Source organism: Protopterus annectens, chromosome 9.part0 (assembly GCF_019279795.1).
Source record: "Protopterus annectens isolate FY-2018-M chromosome 9.part0, PAN1.0, whole genome shotgun sequence".
Lineage (NCBI taxonomy): Eukaryota > Metazoa > Chordata > Ceratodontiformes > Protopteridae > Protopterus > Protopterus annectens.
This window is the reverse complement of record NC_056743.1, coordinates 1,246,229,595-1,246,254,025: the sequence shown is the minus strand read 5'-3', so window position 1 is coordinate 1,246,254,025 and position 24,431 is coordinate 1,246,229,595. Positions and strand designations below refer to the sequence as shown.

The 24,431-nt window shown below is 44.6% G+C and overlaps 1 protein-coding gene across 1 annotated transcript in view; it reads right to left on the bottom strand.

Annotated features, from left to right (window-relative positions):
* The window catches only part of LOC122810646 (lysine-specific demethylase 2A-like), a 1,654,939-nt gene that overhangs the window by 871,975 nt on the left and 758,533 nt on the right, over positions 1-24,431 (bottom strand). The gene's annotated exons all lie outside the window — the stretch shown is intronic.

Sequence of the window (24,431 nt, the reverse complement as noted above, 5' to 3'; positions counted from 1 at the left end):
CTGGAGATTCCGGCCAACTTGGAGTGCTTGGTAAATGTATGTACAGAAATTCAGGTAGCTGTCTCAAGAATAGAGTTAGTATCCAAACCCTTGGAAAAAAGCACCAGAAGAAGCCACAGCTCTAGCAGAATGACCCTTAAAAGAACAAGGAAGGCTCTTAACATGAAAGGAATAATATAATTTAACAGCTGTTGAAATCCAAGAAGAAATAGTTTGCTTGGCTACAGCTAATCCTAAGGACCTAGAATGAAAGGAAACAATGAGCTGATCAGATTTTGTAATAGTCTTATCCAAATAAAATCTGAGTTGCCTATGCACATCCAACGTGTGCAGCAACTTCTCACTGGCAGATTGCAGAGAAAGGAAAAAAAAGTGGGCAAATCAATGGACTGATTAAGGGACAACTCATACACCAACTTGGGAATAAAACGAGGATTAATAAGCAGGGACACCCTGTCTTTATGAAACTGAGAAAGGCGGACAAACCATAAGGGCTTGCAGCTCAGACACTCGTCTGGCAGAAGTAAGGATTTACAAGAGCAAAGCTGCAAGAAAGCTGAAGCTGAAGACTCAAAAGGAGCTGGAGTCATTTTTTTCAGAAACAAAATTAAGATCCCAGACAGGAAGAACAAGCTTCCTGTGAGGCATAATGGTGAAGGCTACTTTTAAGGAACTGTTTAGCTTCAAATCTACAAACTAAAGGAGATAAAGGCAGACAAGCAGAGATAGCTGATAAGTGGTCCTTAACAGAAGAATAAGACAACCAAGCATTGAGCAATTCACAAAGAAAACAAGAGAACCAAAGGAACATCCACCAAAAGTGGACCCAGGTTACAAGGAAGACAACAGAAAACCTCTCATTTGGATAAGTAGGATTTCCTGGTATTGGGCTTCCTGGCCTCCTGCAGGACCCTAAGCACATCCTCAAAAAAGGGGTCTATGTGGAATCAAAATCCTATCACCCACAGTGTCAGTTGAAGAATGGATAGGTGGGGATGGATGAGAGATCCCTTGTCCTATGTGAGTAGAGCCACCCTGTGAGGTAACTTGTGATGATTGCCCTTGGCTAAATGCAGAAGTGGAAAATAATGCTGACTTGACCAAAAGGGAGTCACCAACAAGATCTTTGGGAGCATCCTGTTGCATTTTGAACAGGGATTTTGGAATGAGGGGAAGGGGAAGCATAAAGAAGCAGCCCTTCCATGAAAATGATAGGGTGCCCACTTTCCAAACCAGAGAACCTGTGACTCTAGCACAATTAGACGAAGTTGTCTGTTCAGAGGGGAGGCAAAAATATCTACTTGAGGAGTACCCCACTAAGCATTCATACATGGGAATGAGGTAAAGACCTGCTCAGAGTGTCTGACACAACATTTTGACCTGAGGGAATGTAAACTGTCTAATGATTCACTTGATACTGAATAGCAAGTTCCTAGACCAGGAGTGCCAAACAGCAAAGGTAAGACCCCCCCCCCATTTGTTTACATACCACATTACTGTGGTATTTGTCTATAAACACCTTGAGAGGTCCTGCAGAGGAGAGAGGATGAAAAACTTGAAGAGCCAGCAGAGCAGCTCTCATCCCTGACACTGATGTGCTCTGTTGATGAGGTGACCGTACACCCCCCCACCACACCTTTAGGGAGCCAAAAGCTGCTCCCCATCCCACGTTTGAAGTATCTGTGAAAAGCTCCTGAGAGGGAAGAGGGGGATGGAAAAGGGAAGTCCTGGATTTTTTTGACAACTGTTGAATCCACCACTGAAGCTCCTTAAGACAAGGTACAAGAGGAAAGTACAGTTGTGTACACTTACCATAAATGCAGATGTTTGAGTGTATTCACTATTGCAGTCATCACCTGTGGGTTTATCCCTGCTGTGATAGCCCTCGGCCGGCCCGAATACCAGAGTCAATGTTTTTCTGTGTTGGCTGCAGTCGCCTGTAGTCTGACGTCAGGGCATCAGTGCTATAAAGCAAGGCAGCCAATGTCATTATAGGTTCACAGGTTCGTAGGTGTGTACTAGGCTAATGGCCCTGGGGCCTTTACAAGCCTAGCCATAGGATTACCCTGGCATAGTGCCACCCAACCTTAGTTCCCAGTGCCTCTGTCGAGTATAGTCACTAGAGTTATCCCCGGGATGAATTTTCTGTTTCCCAACCACTCATCAAGACTGTGTCAGCGAGGTGCTCTGCTTCACATGTATGGGAAGTCTGTTCCAAAGCATGGGCAGTCTCTGGGTTATGAACCTGTCCCTCCAGCATGTTCTGTTAATTGTGGTAATGAGGTCAAGGTCTCTGGAGCGTGTGGTGCGAAGGGATTGGGATTTCTTTAGATGTAGCATTTCTAACAGAGCTGGATCAGACATGGCTTTGTAAGTCAAGCAGAGATCACCTCTAAGTAGGCAATATGATACACAGAATAGTTGGAGTTTTTTGAGTCTGTCCATATAGGGCAAGTGTTTAAGGCCTAGGATCCTCTTTGTGAGGTACTTTTGTGACCTCTCCAGTTGTTGCAGGTGTCTAGTGAGGTGCATGCCAAATGGGGCATTGTACTCGATGATTGGCCTAATGAGAGAAGAGTAGAGGGAGACAATGACCTCTTTCTTCCTGGGTGCAAAACCCTTAGTAATGAGATGTGCCATATAGAAGGACTTTCTGACCACAGTGGCAATGTGGTGATCAAGAGACAGGTTGCTGTCAACCTGTGTTCCCAGATCTCTTAACGTCTTCTGTGTTCAGTGGAGTACCATCAATGTGATAAGTTCATGGGAACTGTTTTTTCCCAAAAGGGATGACGACACATTTTTTGGCATTGAGCTTAAGGCCATGATTCTGACACCAGTCGTTGGTTTCAGTAAGGCCATTCTGTAGAATGTCAACATCACTTGGGGAGTTAATAGCTCCAAACTTGTAATCATCAGCGAACATGGTCAGCCAGAGTTCCTTCGTGTTAGCCTGGGCTTCACAGAAGTAGATACCAAACAGAAGAGGACCCAGGACTGAACCCTGTGGGACTCCACTTTTGACTAGTCAGCAGTCTAACTTGGAGTCAGCTACTTTCACACTGTGGGCTATCTGTGAGCCAATATGCAACCCACCTAGTGATATAGGGGTCGATGCCATACTTAGTGAGTTTTTCTATGATTCTGAGTGGGGAATGGTATCAAAAGCCTTGGCAAGGTAGGCTGTATGAACAACCTTGCCTTCATCCACAGCTCTGGTGACTGACTCAAAGAAATCACCCAAGTTGAGCAGGCATGATCTACCCTTCACAAAACAAAATTGTGTGGGATCCAGAGTTTGGAGAGCCTCTATATCCTTGTTTATTAGGTCCATGATGATGCGTTTTATAGCTTTGCATATCGGACTCATCAGGCTAACGGGGCGATAGTTCCCAGGGTCTGTATTTGCTCCTCCTTTGTGGAAAGGAATTACTGTAGCAGTGTGCCATTCGGTAGGGACAAAATCTGAGGTGAGGCTGTGATTGAACAGGGCACACAGGTGAGGTGCCAGTTTACTCTGTAGTTCATGTAGAACACAACCAGGGATATCGTCAGGTCCCATTTTTCTTGCCCTAACCCATCAGAAGCACAAGGAAATAAGGAAAAGTGGTCCTGGTGGCTAAAAGCCACCATGGAAAGCTTACATCCCCCTAGAGGAAGAGGATATAAGGGGGATGGAGGGAGGGAAACCAGGACTGAATTTGCTCAAACATCTACATTTATGGTAAGTGTACACAACTGTACTATGCGCTCTTCGCACTTCACTGTTGTAGTCATCACCTGTGGGCGGATTCCCAAAGCTGTGGAGAGGGGTGGAAGGATAGGTTAGAGCCCTAGGCATGGGTCAGCAAGCCCTGCAGAGGCAAACCCTGCCCCAGAAAAAAAAGAGTGGTAATGCTTTGTAAAGGTATGGCCAGAGGTCCAGGTGGCAGCTTCTAAGATGTCCCTGGTGGGGACTCCTCTGAGGAAGGCTGTGGAAGTGGAGCTGCCCTAGTGGAATGGGTATGAACAGACTTGGGGGGGTCTTCACAAGTAATGTAAGGGTAAAGACAAATGGGACTATATGTACACTGATATCTTAAGCAGATTGATTATATAGCGCTTAATCTTATTTTATTATTTCTTGAGTATTCACTGAATATATTATATAGGTGATATAATTTAATTGACACCCTATATATAGGTAGAGTTCATTATGATTTTTAGTGCAAATATTATAGAAAGTACAAGATATACACGGAACACATATAGGCTTACATAGACATATACATAGAATTTTGGACATGATTCTGACTCCGAGTCTAATGATATGAGCCTACTAAAAGTTTACTTCGAAAAATAGGAGTCCTATAGGTGAAGTAGGGGTAAAGATAACAAGTACACAGTTTCTTTATCTTAAGCTGTGAATGACTTTAGGTTAATGTAGGGTTATTAGAATGTGTCCATTAGGGTGCACATGGCTGTATGTAGACAGGTATAGAGCTACACAGGTATATGCCCCGATTTTTAAATATGGAATTTTAACTTTGCATATATAAAAATGGGGGGGGGGTTCAGATAGAACATATCTGTACTTATGTTACAGAAAGGTCTATCTGTTCTATTTGTGTTTTAATGATTTTTTAAATGATTTTTGTGTGATGTATATATCTGTGGTTTATGCGTTACATATGAAAGATTAAGTATTCATATTATCAAGTGATGAATATGCCTGTGGTTTATGTGCTTTATGTGTTTATGTATGATAGTTTTATATAGATTTTTATTAAAGTTTAGATTTATATAGACATGACCTTACATAATTTGAGGTTATAAATGTACTTGATATACATTTATTTATTTTCATAGATTTATAATGTTTTTATAGCATATTTTATAATATGTTGGTATGATTTTTGCTGAATGCAGTCTGGCATACATGCTTGTGAATGCCTGCCACTTTACAATCTAAGTTGAAGTGTTACGAATCCAATTAGTATTAAGTGGGTCATTGCATATATAAGGCTAGTGAAGTAATGTTTTTTACTGAATGGTCTGAAGAAGTGGGAGGCATTCCCATGAACGCGCATACCAAATAAAGATTTGTGTGAAGTATACCCATTTATCTGCTTTTCTACTTAAATTTATTTAACTGCGATTCTATTGTATATGATCCCTGGAATTTTGTGTGCTGCAGACTTAGGGGGTTTCCCAAGTAGTATGCAACAGAAATGGATACAGTGCGATATCCATTTGGAAATGGTTTGCTTCAGAATGGGCTTCCCTTCTGTACCTGGGGCAAAGCTGACAAGTAGATGGTCTGTTTTTCTGAACGGTTTAGTATGGTCCAGATAGTACGAGTTATCTGTGCAGATCTAGCAAGTGCAGAACTCTTTCCCCCTAGTTTTGAGGGTTGGGAAAGAAGGTGGGTAGGTGTATGGCGTGGTTTAGGATCACATCAGATACCACCATGGGCATAAAGGAGGGGGTTAGTCCTCAGGGAGACCCTGTCTGCATGGAAAATGATGAAGGGTTCAACACCCATGAGTGCCTGAAGTTCTGAAAACCTTCTGACTGAGGTGATAGCTAGTTGGAAGGCAGTCTTCAAGGAGAGATATTTTAATTCTGCTGAAGCAGAAGGTTCGAAAGGAGGTAAGGTTAGTTTTTCTAAAACATAATTCAGGCCCCAGGGTGGCGCGGGAGGCCTTCTGTGAGGTCTGATATTAGAAGCCCCTCTGAAGAATTGCTTAATCAAAGGATGAGAAGATGGGTAAGCTGAAATGTCTGAGGCATGGATTTTAATAGAAGAGAAGGGGAGGCCACTTTTGAGCAACCCTGCTAGGTAGTCCAAGATAAGAGGAATGGAAGTTTGTGAGGTATTGGCCTCTCTGAACTGGCTCCAAAAGCAGAATAATTTCCATTTCCCTGCATAAGATTTTCTGGTCCTGGGCCTTCTGGCCTCTGTGATGACTAGTACCTGTTTGCTTAACAGGGACACTGTTAGCTTTTAAGGTATAAGCTATGCTGAAAGATTGAGAGTCTGTAAGTCTGGGTGAAGTATCTTCCCCCTCACCTGGGTCAAGAGGTCTGAGATCAGGGGAAGCTGCTTGGAAGGCTTTAAGGTCAGGCTGCGCAGTAAGGGGTACCAGTGCTGTCTGGGCCAATCTGGAGTAATTAGGATGGCCTTTTGTCTCTCTTCTCTTATTTTGATCAGTACCTTGGGAATTAGAGGCAAAGGAGGGTAAGCGTACACAAAGAGGTAGTTCCAGGGGAAGGTCAAGGCATCCACCTTCCACGCTAGAAGGTGATACTCCCTGGTACGGAACTTTTGCTGGTGGTGGTTGAGGTGCGAAGCAGAGAGATCCACCTCTGGAGTCCCCCACTCCCGAGTGATTTGCAGAAAGATTTCCCTATGGAAATGACATTCATGGGGGTCCAGAAAGTTTCTGCTTAGGTGGTCTTCCAGGGTGCTTTTGCCCCCTGGTAGGTATTCGGCAATTAGGTGTAGACCCAAGGAGGCGGCTGTCAGCCAGAGGTTCATGGCTAGTCTGCACTGAGGGTAAGATTGGGCCCCCCCCCCCCGTTTGTTGATATACCACATCACTGTGGTGGTGTTTGTTTTTTATAAGGACCACCCCTGACCTGAGATGGTATTTGAAATAGGTCAGAGCCTTTTGTACTGCCATCATTTCTATCTGACTGATGTGTAAGTGAAGGTGCTGGGCATCCCAAAGACCTTGGGTGCACCTGCCTTCTAGATGAGTGGCCCAAGCAATGTCTGAGGTGTAGGAGGTACTGGCTTGGCTGGTAGGGCGGAGGATGAAGGGAAGGCCCTTGTTCTTGGCACAGGCTTCTGCCCTGCTGAGAAACTTGGCCCTTATATATGGGATCAAAGGGAGAGAGGTCTCCAGAGACAGAGTTCTAGCACCAAAGGTTCTTTAGGTACCAATGAAGTTTTCTTATGTGAAGCCTGGCCAGAGGAATTAGAAGGATGCAAGATGCCATGTATCCCAGGGCTTGCAGGAACTTCCTTGCAGTGAGATGACTTCTGGAAGCCAGATGGGTAAAGTAGAGAGGCAGGAAGCTCAGCTTTTCTGGGAATAGGAAGGACATTTGGGATGCTGTGTTTAGCAGAGCTCCCAAGAAAATGATCTTCCTGGTGGGGGTTTACTCTTTGATTTCTTCTCATTGATGGTGAACCCTAGGGAAGTTAGGAGGGATTTGACAAAGAGAAGGTCCTGGAGCAGCTTTTCTTTGAACTCTGCCTGAATGAGGCAGTTGCCCAGGTAAGGGTAAATCTGTATATTTATTTGTCTGCAAAATGCTATGGCCGGGGCTAAGCATTTGGTGAATACTCTTGGTGCAGTAGATAAGCCAAAGGGCAGCATAGAGAACTGAAAGTGTTGTGATCCTGCTCTGAAGCACAGGAACTTCCTGCAGGATTCCCTTATGGGGATGTGGAGGTGGGTATCTTTCAAGTCTAGGGTCACTAGCCAGGCATTTTTTGTTTGCATAAGCAGCAGCTGCTGCAAAGTAAGCATTTTGAATCTGGGGACCACCATGGAGGTGTTCAGAATGCATAGATCCAGGATGGGGCACCAAGTGCCCTCTTTTCTGGGAACAAGGAATACTCTAGAATAAAACCCTTTGCCTGCTTGATCTGGAGGAAAAGGTTCTACTGCCCCCTGGGATATGAGTTTGGACCTGTTTCAATGGCTCTGCCCACTGATTTGGCGGTAAGTCTGGGTAAACTCTTGGAATTGGGAGCTCGCTGAAAGAGAATTTGTATTCCTCACAAATGATCTTTAAGACCCATTGGTCCTTTGTTACAGAAAACCAATTTTCTTTGAAGAGGGAGAGCCTTCCTCCTAGTTTTTGGTGAGTGAAGGGAGGGCAGAGGGGGGAGGGGGGAGTCATTGTGAATTTTTGCCATAGAAGGGTGGTTTAGAACTCCCTGTCTTTGGGGCAGAATTGATCCACTGTTTACTTCTCTGCTGGCCCTGAGATAGGGGCCTGGATGGTCTTGTCCCTGCGGGGCTTACTTTGGCCCTGTCTGCTAGGTGCAGGGAAGGAAAGTACAGTTTTGTACCTACCATAAATGTAGATGTCCGATAGATATGCAACTGCAGTCATAACATATGGGTTGTCCTGCCTCAGGCAGCCCTCGGTCGGCTGGATTCCAAAGTCTGGGCCCGACGTCGGCTGATGTCGCATTTCTCTCCGACGTCAGAGCGGCTGGAGTACATAAGCATCAGCCGACGCCATCTTCTTCAATGTTTCTTGCCCCAGATGCCAGGTGCCCTCCAAGGAAGCCTGTAATCAAATTGGAAGACAAAAATAGGTTTCCAGACAATAAATAAGCAATAAACAGATACACCATAACAGATATCCCCAGCTAAGGATAACAGGGAGAGGAGTGGACCCAAGGCATAGAGGGGAAGGAGGGAGGGAAAACCCGACTGCAGTTGCATATCTATCGGACATCTACATTTATGGTAGGTACAAAACTGTACTATGTCCTTCAAGAATGCAACTGCAGTCATAACATATGGGTTGAATACCATAGCTTAGCTGGGGGAGGTGGTATGCTCTAAGAAAAGGATGGTGTAGCTATCAATCCCTGCAGGACTGCCGAAGCAAAGCCTGCTCTGGATCTGGAATATAAAGGGAGATTGTAGTGTTTGGAAAATGTATGCATGGAGCTCCATGTAGCAGCTTCTAGAATGTCTTTTGTAGGCACCCCTCTTAAAAATGCTGTAGAGGTGGCTGTAGCTCTGGTGGAGTGTGGTCTGACATTGGCTGGCACACTCTTTCCATGGAAGGAATAACAGAATCTGATGCAATGTCCAATCCATTTTGAAATTGTCTGTTTGGAAATTGCTTTTCCTTGTACTCCAGGAGCGTAAGCTACAAAAAACTGATCAGACTTCCTACTGGTCTTGGTTCTGTCTAGGTAGTAGCGAAGTTGTCTGTGTATGTCCAAGGTATGTAACAGTCTTTCCCCTTTGTTCTCAGGATTGGGAAAGAAAGTAGGCAGATGAATTGCTTGATTTAAATAAACCCTAGATACCACTTTTGGCAGAAAGGTAGGGTTGGTTCGTAAGGAGACCCTGTCTCTGTGAAAAGTTATGAACGGTGGTATTGCCATTAAGGCCTGTAGTTCCGAAACCCTTCTTGCTGAGGTTATGGCCAGCAGGAAAGCTGTCTTCCAGGAAAGAAATTGTAAATCCACAGAAGCTGCTGGCTCGAAGGGAGGTAGAGTCAATTTTTCTAGGACAAAAGCTTAAGACTGGTTTTCAAGTCAAAGCACCAAAGAATACAGTCTACTACCAAGGGTTTTAGGTACAAAGACCTAACAGATGGAACAGGACTTATGGTTGTGCAAGACATCAAGGCAAAACAGACACTGTTCAAGACAGCCTTTATGGGTTATCTGTCTCCCATATGGGGATTTACCCTTCTTGGATAAGTACAAGAAAAAAAAAAAATAAAAAACAATGTGGCACTTATCTGAAATGGCTTGGTGAACCAGCAATGGAACAGGCATTCAGACTGAAGATCAAAAGATGGTGTTTGGACTGGCGGCAAAGAACTTCTGAGGATATGTCCGGACATCATGCCCTATGCTACACAAGGAGCATATATGTGATGAATAGAGTATCTAAAAGCAACCTAAAGGCTTTGGTATACTGGCCAGATGTTGGATCACCCTTGGCAAGTGATCCCTACTATAATGCATACTGCAACAGTGAAATGGAAGGACATCAAGAAGTGCTTTATGCATATGACAGTTTCATGATAATGTCCTTCTGTCATAGTTTTATCATCTTCAATGAAGGATACAGTTTCAGTTAAAACAAACAGGACTAATTAAAAAAAATAACAATACTTAACAATTAAGAATTATCTCAGAGAGTTGCTCAGGTTCTTACAATTTCAAGCATTTACCTGCCACAGGGCAGTCAAAGAGAAAGTTTCAAAAGAAAGCATGGCACATATCAAAAAATATATATAAAAAAATAGGACAGCATGCTGTCTTACAGTTATTTTATGATAGAAGCCTAGAAAAAAAATACCCGAATAGGAAAGACATTTTTATTTTAAGTATGTGAGTGGGCTTAGTTACAACAGTCTTTTTCAGCCATAACTCAAGTCACAGTAAAAACAACCAGTTAAAAAAGGCATTGCATTATTTGCAGAGCCATGTACTTGCCAACTTACTGAAAAATAAATATACTTCAAGTCATAATACAGGATTACAATGCTGAGATGTCAAAATGTTAAAATGGTGAAATTAAAATACATACTTCCCTACATGTGTACAGGACTGGACTTGTTTCCTCCACGGACTCATGTTGGTGCTCGTTTCTGAGTTTCAATAACAGGTGAGTGTTACAGTTTGTAGGCTGGCAGTGCAATGTTGCAAATGTACATATGTAGTACACATATGCTATCAGTAGGTATTCTGAGTTCAACGTTGTAACGTTTCTAATTTTGATATTCCAGGATTTTGACTTCAGTATTAAGACTTTCATTATCCACAGAAAAGGTACCTCAGAAAACGGAAAACCACGAGGTGATTTAAAAAGCAGGTTTATTAAACAATCCACGAACTGTACACACTACATAAACACATTAACACAATTATAAGCCCAGCGTCTCTCCCATAAAGACTTCAGATGACCTTAATGATCTACCAAGATGGTTTGTTTCTGGGGCTAGTCCTGGATTACTTCTGGTAGGTACAGGAGCCTCTATGCAGCCATTGACATGGTTCTACAGAGTTTCTGAGAATAATTCAGCATAAGCTGCTGTGTTCTCTAGGTTTGGGGGGGTCAGTGAATTTTGACAAACCATAATTTAATAAAAGGTAATTTGCTTTGGAATAATTCCTAACTGCTACTGGTTTTAATGGGATTATGGAGTTGATTTAGAAGGAAACAGCTTTATGGTTGGACCATATCAAGGAGGATGAGACATGGGTGGGGGGGTGGAGATGCACCGTTATTCCATATTTGTAAGCATGAGTTCAACTATGTTGGAGCCTACAGTGGGCTTTATTCACTATTTGGGTCAAGGGTGTTTGTATTCACAAAGTCCAGGGATCTCTTTGCCTGTAGATTTGAGGCCAAGTGGGATTCCCGGTCTATAGAGGGGTAATTAAATTCTCCCATGAGTAGGGTGTTAGGTTGGATGGTAAGCGTCTCCAGTAGGTCCAAGTATGCAATGTGAGCTTCGAGGCATGGAGGGTGACCTATAGCTAACAAACAGATGGTACAGGATTTTGTCTTCTGTGATCTGCACATGGAGAAATTCAAACACTTCATCCTGCTTGACCACCTCACAGGTATGCTTGTTATTATGTATAATGAGACATCCCCTCCTTTAGCCCTCGACTGTACAGCTACTGGTTTAAGTGTGTGGAAGGCACTGAAACCTTGCACTGCTGGGATACTGTCTGCTGCTTTAAACCATGCCGCTGCACAGATGTCTATATTCAAGTGTAAGCAGGGCTTGGAGGAAGTGTATTTTTTCTATTTAGGCTCCTAGTACTGAGCAATAACACCCCGAGGTTCAGTTGAGTTGAGAAGATTTTGCCTTTTGAAGCCTCCTAGTCATTGGTTTTTTTTTTAATACTGTTTGCTGTACCTTGCTGCAGAAATTACTTTTTGAAAAAAGGAAATTGGGGTGAAAGAAAAAGTTTATTCTCAAAAAAAAGGAAGGTTTAAAGATTTGGGTCACCCCTTGAATCAGCTTTCTCATTACATCACATCTCTTAAGAACCTCAGCTGCATAAGCGCCAGAGAGAGTTTCTGTGGCCAGGTGAGAATTTAATATCCGTCTTGAAATCGAATAGATTTTTGAGAATATAAACAATCAAAACTTCTCATGACTGACTCAAATGCAGCGACAATGGAGACGGTGTAAGCAACATCATAAGAACACTAAAGAGTGATTACATGAGATGCTGATGAGAGGCATTCAAGGAATTCTTCACATCAAAAGAAGGAAGTTTAACGGTTAAAGTTCATGTTCTCCAAAGACAAAAGCAAAGACTTCAGCATGTGAGCCTGCCAGTTTAAGGTTCTGAATGTTAAATTGGCATAAGAATAAACTTTCAAAATTCATTAAAAACTTTACCATGCTTGCCAGAGGGAGTAGGATTAGCACTGACAATCTATTTAACAGAGGCAGTTTTTTATAAAGAAATCACTGTAGGGTCGGCTTTAGGGTTAGAAAAAAGACTTGTAAGTCTGAGGTACCTTGTATAACATATGAGACTTGCTAGGGGCAAAAGGAGTCAGGCAAACTGCAAGCCGCCAGGAAACATCTTCTACAGCATATAAAACTGGAGGGGCAGTTGCACACTGTGTAATATCCAACTGTAAAATCATACTACTTTTGCTGGGAATTATGACTTTCATTTGGTTCCCATTGAACTGCCTCTCATTTTAGCTGAATTATCAGAAAAAGATAGGCCTTATGGAGAGAAGAATTCCATGAAGCACATGATTCTCCCTCCAATCTCTGCCCTTCTGACAGAAATCAGTGTCGGAAAGAGAGGGATCTCTCTCTTTTTCAGCCAAGAGTTTGTCAAATTAAAAGCAGAAATTAATTCTTTAGTAAATCCTAAGTAGTCTTCCCTGTCCATAGGAATTGGCTCATAAGTCAGTTTTTCTTTTTTTCCTGGGGAATTTCCATGGACAAAGACTGACCTAAGGCAGGCACACTATTCAGTGAACCATGCATCCTTTTTTTCAGTTACGCTGCAGATCTTCACCTGCTCCTTCCCCAGGACAGACAAATTGCCCACACAGGGCATCCCTAAAGCCAGAAAGGCCATGTACACAGGGCATCCCTAAAGCCAGAAAGGCCATGTAGTGACCATAGGCGTTACACATGAGAGACTGGGAGAAAATGATGAGCGGTACAAGGAACCAAGTCCAACCACAGCAGGGTCATCCACTGGTGGCTGAGGCAGAAAATATGCCAGCCTGATACTCATACTCCCTACTGTCTTTCTTTTTCTTGCATAAATGGAAAGGAAGACCCAAGGAGACAGGTAACTGCTCCAAGGATTTAGCTGAGAAGTAACCTTAACAATGGTCAGATGAACCTGGAAAAAATTGTAAAGCTTATGACAGGAAAGGCGAGGTTTTTGAGGAAAACAGTACTTATTCACTTACCACAACTCTGGATCCTTTCACCCTTGTCCATCTGAAGAGACTTGTGGGTCTAAGCACTTGTCAGATCCAAGATGGTGAAATTAGTGCCTCCAGCCTTGAGCTCCTCTAATTTTCCCCTTCTCATAACACACCAGGATGTGAAGCTCCCTCAGAGTAAGTTTGCTGATCAAGGATTTAGAAAGCCCTACAAGATTCCCAAGAAATAACTCCACCAGGTTCTTCAGAAATACAGGGTGGTGGGGGGGGGGTGGAGGAAGGGAAGTATCAGACAGATGAGGATTAAAGGATCCAGCTTTATAAGTAAATAACTACGGCATCCTACTGGCATTGTCCATTCAATCTGATGTCTGAGTCAGAATACCTAGAAGCTTAGCACTTGGATTGTTTCATGACAGGAGACTGCTACACCAAAGCAAGGTCTAGCTCTGGAAATAATGTCCAACTTTTAACGCTTAGCAAAGTTATGCAAAGAAGCCCATACAGCAAATGCACACATCTCATCCACTAAGGAGTTCTTGAAAAAGGCAGTTGAAGTGGCCGCTGACCTCATGGAATCTGCCTTTAGTCTAATGGATAAAGGATGATTGCCAGAAGCGTAAAACAAAAGCCACGTTACTTACCATGACAGACTGTGTTGTCCCTTTCCACTTGGTTCAATCTGTGGGTTATCAAATCCGAATCAGATCAAAGTCTGGCCACATTTCATAGACTTCAGCCTGTCAAGCTAAGCCTTCTCTGCCCTAATCACCACCACATATTGTAAGACCGTTGTGACTGGAGCCGAATACGGATCTAGCATCTTTTCCTTAGACCAAATAGATAACCTTTTCCATTTGTCCCGATATAGCCTTCTGGTGGATAGTTTATGAGAAGCCAGAACAATGTCACAAACAGGTGAGGTGATATCACCCTGCCTGGCAACTAACAGCAGTGGAGACACCAAGCTGTCAGCTTGAGAATGGACAGATTCGGGTGACTCAACCCTTGCGGGTGAGAAATCAGGTCTGGAAGAGGGTCCAGAATACATGGTGGATGTAACAGATGAGACCGAAGAAAGGGGAACCAAACTTGTCGAGGCCAAAAGGAGGCTATGAGGATCACTTTGCATTTCAACAGAATAGTTTTCTTTATGAATTGTGTAAACAGAGGAATGGGGGGATAAGCATAAAGAAGTCCCGTGGGCCAATCATGAATCAGATCATCCCTCGGGGACTCCCCCTTTGGGGGGAATAGGACAAAATAGCTGCTGCATTTGCTGTTTGATGGGGAGGCAAAAGGGTCTCAGCAAGGCTGGCCCCAACGGCTAAAAATTTCTGCCGCTACTTCGGGACTGAGAGACCACTTGTAGGGCAAGAGAATACATCAGCTTGACTTGTCTGCAATCATGTTGGAGCTCCACAGGATATGGGTTGCTATCAGAAAGCAGTTGGAAGCTACTGCCCACTGCCAAATTCTCATGGCCTCTCGACACAGGGGGTAGGACTTTGTTCTTCCTTGTTTGTTGATACACCAGACTACTGACGTATTATCTGACTGAATTGCAATCGATCCAGAAGGAAGAACCGGTTGGAATGCTTCCAATGCTAACAGCACCACTCCTAGTTCTAGAACGCTGATATGCAGGTTGGCCTCCAACGTGGACCATGCGCCTTGGACGGTCTTTCCCCTGGAAATAGCCCCTCAACCCTATCAGGGAAGCATCTGTGGTCACAATGGCCTTGGGTTGAGGGGACTGGAATGGACGGATCCAAACTTCTGTGTCTGGCCTCATCCACCAAAGGAGGTCATGATTGCAAGAGTTGGTTATCTGAATCTGAAAACATAGAGGGTGATGGTTTGGGAATCACTGAGAGAGAAGAAACCATTGGAGAATTCGCATGTGCAGTCTTGTAAGAGGCACTATAGGTATGGAAGCTGCCATGGATCCTAGGACTTGAAGAACCTCTCTCGCTGAGACTTTGTTTTGACAGAGTATCACCCAGAGCTGAAGCCTCAATCTCTGGAGTCTGTGAGCTGGGAGTGACACCAGACAGGATCGGGTGTCAAAAACTGCTCCAATGAATTCTATCTGCTGGGCCGGAGTAAGGCTGGATTTCTCCCAGTGCGCAGTTATCCCCAACGTTTCTGCCAGAGAAAGAGTATATTGCAGAGCAGTTACCAGAAGATGCTTGGTAGGGGTGGTAAGGATCCAACTGTCCAAATATGGAAACACCTGGAATTCTTGCAGTCTCAAGTGAGCTGTAACCACTGCCATGCACTTTGTGAACACTCCTCTGGTTCCTGGAAAAAGAACATTGAGGGTTGGAAAAACATATACCTACAGCAGACAAGGTCCTACCATCTTCCTCACACCTGGGCCAGTGTGTCCTTTACCTTGGAGCCAAACAGGGAAGATGCTTCAATGGGAGCATTCAGAAAGGAAGACTTGAAGGGATCCACGAGGTCACAAATGTGCATCCAGCCATGACATCTCATAACTATGCCTGAACCTGAAGCTCTACCTGTCCCTTAGATTGCGTGTGAAAGCAACTTCATGGACGAGTTGGAGATCGATTCTAGGGTTGCGAGCTGCGAGGGAACTTTGTCCCTTACCTCATCAGACACCTATCCTGTGAGTGTTCCAGAGAGTTCGGAGATCAAGTCTCTTTGGAGCCTCGTAAAATGTGCCAAGTAGTTCACGGACAGTCTTGGCAAAGGTCGCTGATGCAAAGACTCACTTCCCCAATCTGTCCACGGCCCGGGGACTCTCTGTTGGGCAGGTGGACAGTAGGACTCTCTTCAGCTAGATCCTTTTTCATGGCCGCTGCCACCACCATAGCATCAACTGGTAAACCTCTGGACCAATGTGGATTTTCCTCGGGTGGAGAAAGTATCTTGTTGGGTCTCTGAGGGATTGCCTCAACAAAATCAAGGTTCTTCCAGGCGAGCTGCACCACGAGCTGAACTAGCTCATCTGCAGGTGGGGTCACCCAAGAGGTAGATGGCCGGGCACAGAAAGTCTGTAGGAACAGGGACTCCTCAGAAGAAGGATTAGTGGGGCTTCCAGTCACCACTCTGTTTCAGCATTTCAAGGATGTCTCCGAAGGAGACATCATCAGGGGATGACTGTGGGGACCCTTCACCATCGCTGAAATCTGTGTCCTCCGTTAGAAACTCCTCAGGTGAGTCTACACGCTTCCTCTTGCAAGATCTCTTCCGTGGGGGCTCCTCAGTGGGGGCTTCTGAGGAATGGATACCCTGTACAGGAGGGGGAGGGTTCCTGGGTTCCTGCGCTTAAATGCCCGGTGTCCCGGGGAGGTGGCCTGTGGCAGCTGTAGCTCAGGGGGAGAAATCTAGGGTTCCGACGTCGGAGGAATGCTTCCAGAAGCAAGTGCCCTCTCCATCGCACAGAAAGCAGGTCTGCCCGAAGAGGGATGGGAGCCCGGAAAAGAGAATGACAACCTTGGAACCGGGGTCACACCCTGCTCTGCCGAACCCCGCTCCAGAGGATGTAGCCTCATGCAGGATCGGTGCAGACAAAGGTCTTGGCACCGAGGATGGACCTGAAGAAACACTCTGAACTATGCCATGAACCGAAGAGCCTGCAGCCCCAATCACGAGGTTGTGGAAGGACTGGTTCAGCAGGAACCAAGGACCAAAGGGACAGTCCCGGAGCCTCAGTGAGGTCCACTACAGGTCCCGAGATGGAGGGTTCCAAAACGGATGTCAGAGCAGGAGGCTTTGAAACCGGAGTAGTTAAAGGAGGAGAATAGGATTGAGTCCGTGGAGAAGTCAACCCAAGTCCTGCAGGAGGATGGGTCCTGGAAGGCATGGATATCCCACTGGCTGCCAACAGCTGATCCACAAGATGCACCACATTAAGTTCTGAAAGGCTCCTGGTGGATCTAGTGGATACTCCTGACGGAGAGTCAGGTCAATCTATGAATGGGCTATACACTAGGCCTAAAAACGGGTCTATGGACGGAGAGTATCGGGTCTGTGGTGTGGAATCTACTGGCACCAATGTCTCAAGTTTGGGGACAGGAAGCAGTGGGGTCAAATCCATTCTTGTTGGGGCCATAAAAGAGCTCAATGCCGAAGGGGCACTCTGAGCCAATATGGGAGGTTCAATCATCACTGCAGAGACAGGCATAGAAGGAATGCACTGTGCTGAAGCGGCACCCAGTGCCGAAGTTATATTTGGCGAGGCGAGGTCTATAGTCGGTGCCGGAGACCGTATTTGAGCCGAAGCTGTCGCCGATATAGTAAAAGTCGTAGTACCTGGAGCAGACGAGGTAGGTGCTGACGAGGCAGACTTGTGCTACGAAGATAGTTTTTGCACTTTAGGCTTCAGACGTACCCTGGTCAACAGAGGGTGAAGAGGGATCCGAATGGGGCCTTTTGTTATCCTCCTTCAGAGGAGGGGTTGAGACCTCCATTGCAGAAAGGGCCTCTGAAAAGGGCAACTTAAGTAGGCCCTTCAGTATTAAATTATTCTTGTGCTCATTCAGAGTACGTTGGCTGAAACTTTGACAAATCACACAGGGAGGTTGCACCGAAAGATGGGAGACCACTAAGGAATAAACACAATCATTGTGAGAGTCACTCTTCGGAAGTTTAACATTACACGAACCCGATGTACCCTTCTTATTAGACATCATGAAAAGCTAAACACAACAATCAGTCTTCAGGAAAATGTAAATTCTACTTTCTCTATGTCTAAACCTATCTAAATACACACAGTACCTATCAAGACAGTGAAAAACATACAACTAGACAGAAAAAGGGAAGAAGAGAAGAAATACCAGGGATGGTATTCAAGGAATACCACAAGAAGGCCGTACCACCAATGGTACTTAAAAAGATTACCAAACGGGTAGAAGTGAAAAAGGTCTAAATCTAACTAACTATAAAGAGTAATGAATATAAAATCGCAAACGACAAGAAATTAGATAATTTTTTCCACAAGATATCAAAAAGTTTCCACTTAGCTGAGAGCTCGGCTGAAACGCGGCCATACGGCTACACGGCAAACAAGATCTGAGGCAACAGGGAGAAGGGCACTGTGGGTAGAAGCTTAGCTTGAGAGTTTTTGGCTGGCATGAGCTTGGTATTAGGCCGACTCAGTTCCTAGGGCTCAGAACCGAACCCATCAGTGATGAATGGAAAGAAGGTTGGCAACATCGGATCCAAATTTGTCCCATACTACTTCAAACTGACATGCTCAAACTCCATTGGAAAAAGATATGAAGGACCCCAAAACAGAAGGAAAAAAGGGAATATCTCCCTGACTTGGTCATCCTACAGTCAAGAGGCTAACCAAAATGATGGGGGTTGGAGGAAGGGAAGGTTAAGACAGACAACACAGACCTACTATTATGGTACGTACATAGCTGACGTATCAGATATTGTCTTTTCCATCTGGATTCAACCTGTGCGAGTCCCCAGCCACATAAATCCCCAGGGAGGTCTCACGGAAAGATACTGTATAGTACGGAGGAGCCAAAGGAAGGCCTGGACCTAGAATGAACATTCGGTTTGCAGTGGGATGCAAATGTGTGATGACCCACCCAGGCAGCAGCTGCACAAATCTCATCCAACACAGCTCTGGAAAAAACAGAAGTTATGCACTTACCATAACTTGGAATCTGTGTTGTCCAGTTTCATTATGCATCATGAATGGGTCTTCGGATCCATCCAAAGATCCAAGCCAGCCATTTCTCAGACATACGATCCGAACTTCAAACTACGCCCTCTCCTATAATGCCTCACTCATCAACAAACCCTCAGATCGACTTTGCTGCCCTAACAATAAGGTGACTATTACCAAGATAAACAACAAACAAACAAAGGTTCTACTGGAGTGCAGACTAGGAGCCAGTGGGTTCCTTAGTTCTCTAGGTTACTCTCATCTGCACAATGAAGGGGGGAAGGAGGGCGGGGAGTGATGCATAATGAAATTGGAAAACACAGACACCAAGTTCCAAGTTATGGTAGGTACATAACTTCTGATCTGATGTTGTCCATTTCATTACGCATCATGAATGGGTCAGAGTACCAAGCTACACAAACCCTGGGAGGACCTCAAGGAAGGATATGCCTGAGCACTGCATAACCAAAGGATGCACTGTTCCTGGAAATACAGCCTAACTTGTAATGAGATATACAAGTATGAGCTGTGGACCAAGTAGCTGCAAGACAGATCTCATCTACTGGAGTTTTAGCAGAGAAGGCTGAAGAAGCTGACAGATCTAGTTGAGTGGGCTCTAACTGGATGGGGAAGTAGTTTGCCTAGTTGGGAACAAACCGCAGAGATACATTCTGTAATCCACCTATCCACCTGGCCAAGGTAACCTTAGAGACCACTTTTCCCAATCTGTTAGATGAAAAGGCAATGAACAGTTGATCTGACAACTTTCTATGAGGCCTAGTACTATGTAGGTAGAAGCGTAAAGTACAGTTGTGTACCTACCATAAATGTAGAAGTTCGAGTGTATTCACTGTTGCAGCCATTACTCTTGGGTTATCCTGCTGGCAGGCTACCCTCAGTCAGCCAGAATTCCAAAGTCTAGGTCCGGCATCGGTTGCTGTCGCCTCTTCCCTGACGTCAGTGCGCCAGGGGTATAAAAGATGCAGCAGACGCCAATTTCTTCAGTTTTTCTTGCCCCAGATGTCAGGTGCCCACAAATTGGTAGGCTGAAAAATATGCCAATAAAAATGCATGCACAAAAATAACATTTCCTACATCTACAAGCAGATACACCAAAAAGGTTGTATAGGATACAGAAGTGCAGATAAGTCCCAGCAAAGAAAAGGGGGATGATGGGTGAGTAACCTGGACTGCAACAGTGAATACACTCGAACATCTACATTTATGGTAGGTACACAACTGTATTATGTTCATCGTGTTTCACTGTTGCAGTCATTACCCTTGGGTTGAATCCCAAAGCTGAGGATGGGTGGCTGGGTTAAATAGGATTAGGAGAGGCTATGAGGCCCTGCAGAACTGCAGTGGCAAAGCCTGCTCTGGACTTAGAGTAAAGAGGTAAGTGGTAATGCTTTGTGAACGTGTGCACTGAACTCCAAGTTGCAGCCTCTAAGATATCTTTGGTTGGTACTCCTCTGAGAAAGGCTGCTGAAGTGGCTGCTGCTCTGGTGGAATGAGGCCTCATGCCCTTAGGCACTGATTTGCCATGCTGAAAATAGCAGAAACAGATGCAATGGCTTATCCATTTAGAAATAGTCTGTTTTGAGATAGCCTTTCCCTGTGATCCCGCAGCATATGACACTAAAAGTTGCTCAGTCTTTCTGAAAGCTTTAGTTCTGTCCAAGTAGAAGCGTAACTGCCTGTGTATGTCCAAAGAATGCAGATTTTTCTCACCCTTGTTCTGTGGATTTGGATAAAAGGTAGGCAAGTGAATGGTTTGGTTGGGCCACACTGGACACCACCTTAGGCATAAATGTAGGGTTTGTCCTCAGAGAAACCCTGTCTGGATGAAAAATGATAAAAAGTTCCACAGCCAGGAGCGCTTGTAACTCCAAGACTTGCCTTGCAGAGGTTATTGCTAGGAGCAGAGCCGTTATCCAGGATAAGAATTTTATATCTGCTGTTGATGCTGGCTCGAAAGGAGGCAGTGTGAGTTTTTCCAAAACAAAATTGAGGTCCCAGGCTGGAACTGGTGCTCTCCTTGGAGGCCTAATGTTTTTGGCCCCTCTGAGGTACTGCCTTATTAAAGGATGAGAAAAGATAGGTGGTTCCGTATTGTAATGGGCTGAAATGGCAGAGGTATGAATCTTAATTGATGAGAAAGAAAGGCCTTTGTTCAGCATCTAAGTTAGGTATTGTAAAATCTGAGGGATAGTTGGTACGCACGTGTCAATGCCTTGTTCCTGGTTCCAAGCACAGAATCTCTTCCATTTTTCTGCATAAGATTTTCTGGTACTGGGCCTCCAAGATAACACTCATAACGGCTTTTGAAAGAGGAGTGTTCTGAATACCTACATTATCTGCTATGCTGCCAGATTCAAGGCTGTGCAGGATCTGATTGTGTTGTTGTGTCAGCAAGTGAGAAGTTTGAGGCAATATCCATGCTGGACCCTGAGACAAGCTCTTTAGGATTGGGTACTAGTGCTGGCGTGGCCAGTCTGGTGCAATCAGTATCATTTTTGGCTTCTCTTGTCTGACCTTTAGGAGTAGCCTGGGGAGGAGAGGCAGTGGAGGAAAGGCATATACTGTTAGATTTTTCCAGCTGAAGGATAGGGCGTCCCCTTTCCATGCTTGCTTGTGATAAATCCTTGTGCAAAATCTTTGCAATTGGCAGTTGTGAGGGGAGGCAAATAGATCTATGTCTGGGCATCCCCATTTCCTTATTATCATGCTGAAGACTTGTGGATCCAGTTTCCATTCGTGGGGATCCATGAGGTTTCTGCTTAGTTTGTCTGCCAGAGTTTTTGTTTTTCCTGACAGGAATTGTGCTTGCAGGTGAACTTGAAAAGCCAATGCTGTGTCCCATAAGGCCATTGCTTGTCTGTAGAGGGGATAGGAATGTGTACCTCCCTGCTTGTTTATGTACCACATGACCGTAGTATTGTCTGTCTTTATTAGTAGCTGTTCTGGATGAAGCAGGTCCTTGAAAGCTGTCAGGGCATTTTGAACAGCTAGCATCTCTTTTTGATTGATGTGAAGATGCATCTGGTTTGCAGGCCATGTGCCCTGAATACATTTTCCTCCATATGGGCCCCCCAGGCATAATCTGATGCATCCGTTGTCAGTGTCTGTCTGGCTGTGGGTAAACTGAATGGCAGACCCTTGTTGTGGTGACAAGCTTCTGCCCACCATCGAAACTCCTGTTGCAGGCAGGGGATGAGTGCAATTACTGTTTCCAGGCTGTGGCAATGCTGAGTCCTCATATGCAGTCTGGCATATGGAATTAGTAGAATGCAGGATGCCATGAAACCCAAGGCCTGCAGGATTTTCCTTGCAGATATGTGGGTTTTTGTTGCCAATTTCTTGAAGTAGGTAGTCAGTTGCTTTCGTTTGTCTGGCATGAGATAAGCCATCTGGGCAGTTGTATTTAAGCTTGCACCCAGGAATATTATCTCTTGAGAGGGTACGAGTTTTGATTTCTTTTCGTTTACTGTGTACCCTAGACCTGTTAGTAATCTTTTTACAAATGCCAGATGCTGTAGTAGGATGTCCTTGTTCTCTGCTTGAATAAGGCAGTCGTCCAAGTAAGGATATATTTGTATTCCTCTGTCTGCAAAATGCAATTACTGGTGCCAGGCATTTGTTGAAGACCCTGGGCGCAGTAGATAAGCCAAAGGGCAGTGCAGAGAATTGGTAATGCATTGAGCCAGCTATGAATCTGAGGTATCTTCTGCAAGACTGTTTGATTGGGACATGCAGGTATGCCTCTTTTAGGTCCAATGTTACGAGTCAAGCCTTCTTGCCCAGCATGGGCAGTAGCTGCTGTAGAGTCAACATCTTGAATTTTGGAACTTCCAGAAACGTATTTAGTATAGACAGGTCCAGTACTGGTCTCCAGGTTTTGTCCTTTCTGGGTACTAGGAAAAGTCTGGAATAAAATCCTTGCCCCTGGTCTTGTTGTGGTACTTGCTGAATGGCCCTCATGTCCATGAGGGCTGTAATTTGTTTTTGTGCCTCTGCCCATTGATTGTGTGGCAGGTCTGGCATACCTTTTGATCTTGGTAGAGTGTGAAAATGGAACCTGTAGCCTTGGGACACTATGTTCAGGACCCATTTGTCTTGGGTAACCATTTGCCAATTTGATGAAAAAAGTGCTAGTGTTCCCCCTAAGGGGGCTGCCAAAAGAAAAGTGCTTGGATTTGGCAGAGGCAAGTCATTGGGACTGTTTCCTGTAATGTTGTGATTTGTCTTCTCCGCTTTTGGAGGTAGGAGCCTTGGGGCTGAGATCTGCATCTGGGACGCCTGTATCTGCCTCTTTGTGGTCTGTCTGATACTGGAAAGGACCAATTTTTAGAAGGCCAGTTCCTGCTAAACCTGGGTGGCTGTACCTGTAAGAAATCCTTGAATGTCTGCATGGATTTTGCTTTATCTTCCATTTTTTTCAACACCTCTTCTGCTTTAAGTACCAAACAAAGTATCATGCTGTAATGGTGCATCTAACAATTTTGCTTTAACATGATCAAGCAGATTCTGTTCCTTTAACCAAGCATGCCTTCTAATAACAGAACCTGTAACAGCGGCCCTATAAGAGGCCTCCAGTGAATCATAACCACATTGCAAAGTATGCTTTCTCACTTGTTCAGCTGCATGCAATAAATCCTGCAATTCCTTGTTCCCTGAACATTCAGTATTTGTCAACAATTTCTGTCTAAGCAGTGACATTAAATATTGCTGATATTTAAGCATATGAAAAGTACAGTTTTGTACCTACCATAAATGTAGATGTTCGAGGATCCACATTGCTGCAGTCCTAACTATTGGGTGGTCCGCTGTCCCAGTCGGCCCGAATACCAAAGTATATGGCTGACGTCGGTCAAGGCGCATTAGACTGACGTCAGTACGTCAGGGTACTAATGCGCATGACCGACGTCATATCCTCAGTCTTTTCTTGCCCCAGATGTCAGAAGACCCTAAAAAGACAAGGCCAAAACCAAAAACTCCAAACATTCCTGCACCAAAAATATGTACAATATATACAAAATTACCAGAGTATAACCTCACCTACACAACCACCCCTAAACACAGAGGGGAAGGAGGGAGGGTAAATTGGACTGCAGCAATGTGGATCCTCGAACATCTACATTTATGGTAGGTACAAAACTGTACTATGTTCTTCATTCCACATTGCTGCAGTCCTAACTATTGGGTAGAATCCCAAAGCAGAGGTAAGGGAGGCTGGCAAATCATAAGGAAGCAGGAGCTGACAACATACCTTGCAAAATAGCTGTGGCAAAACCAGCCCTAGATTTAGAGTAGAGAGGAAGGTGATAATGCTTAGAGAAAGTATGCACTGAACTCCAAGTAGCTGCCTCCAAAATATCCTTAGTTGCCACCCCCCTTAGAAATGCTGTTGAAGTGGCAGTAGCCCTAGTGGAATGAGGCCTAATCCCAGCTGGAATCTCCTTGCCATGATGGGAATAACAAAATGCAATGCAAAACCCAATCCACTTAGAAATAGTTTGTTTTGACACAGGCTTGCCCTGAGAACTCAAAGCAAAAGAAACAAACAACTGCTGAGACTGCCTAAAATCCTTAGTCCTGCTTAAATAATAACGCAATTGCCTGTGTACATCTAAAGT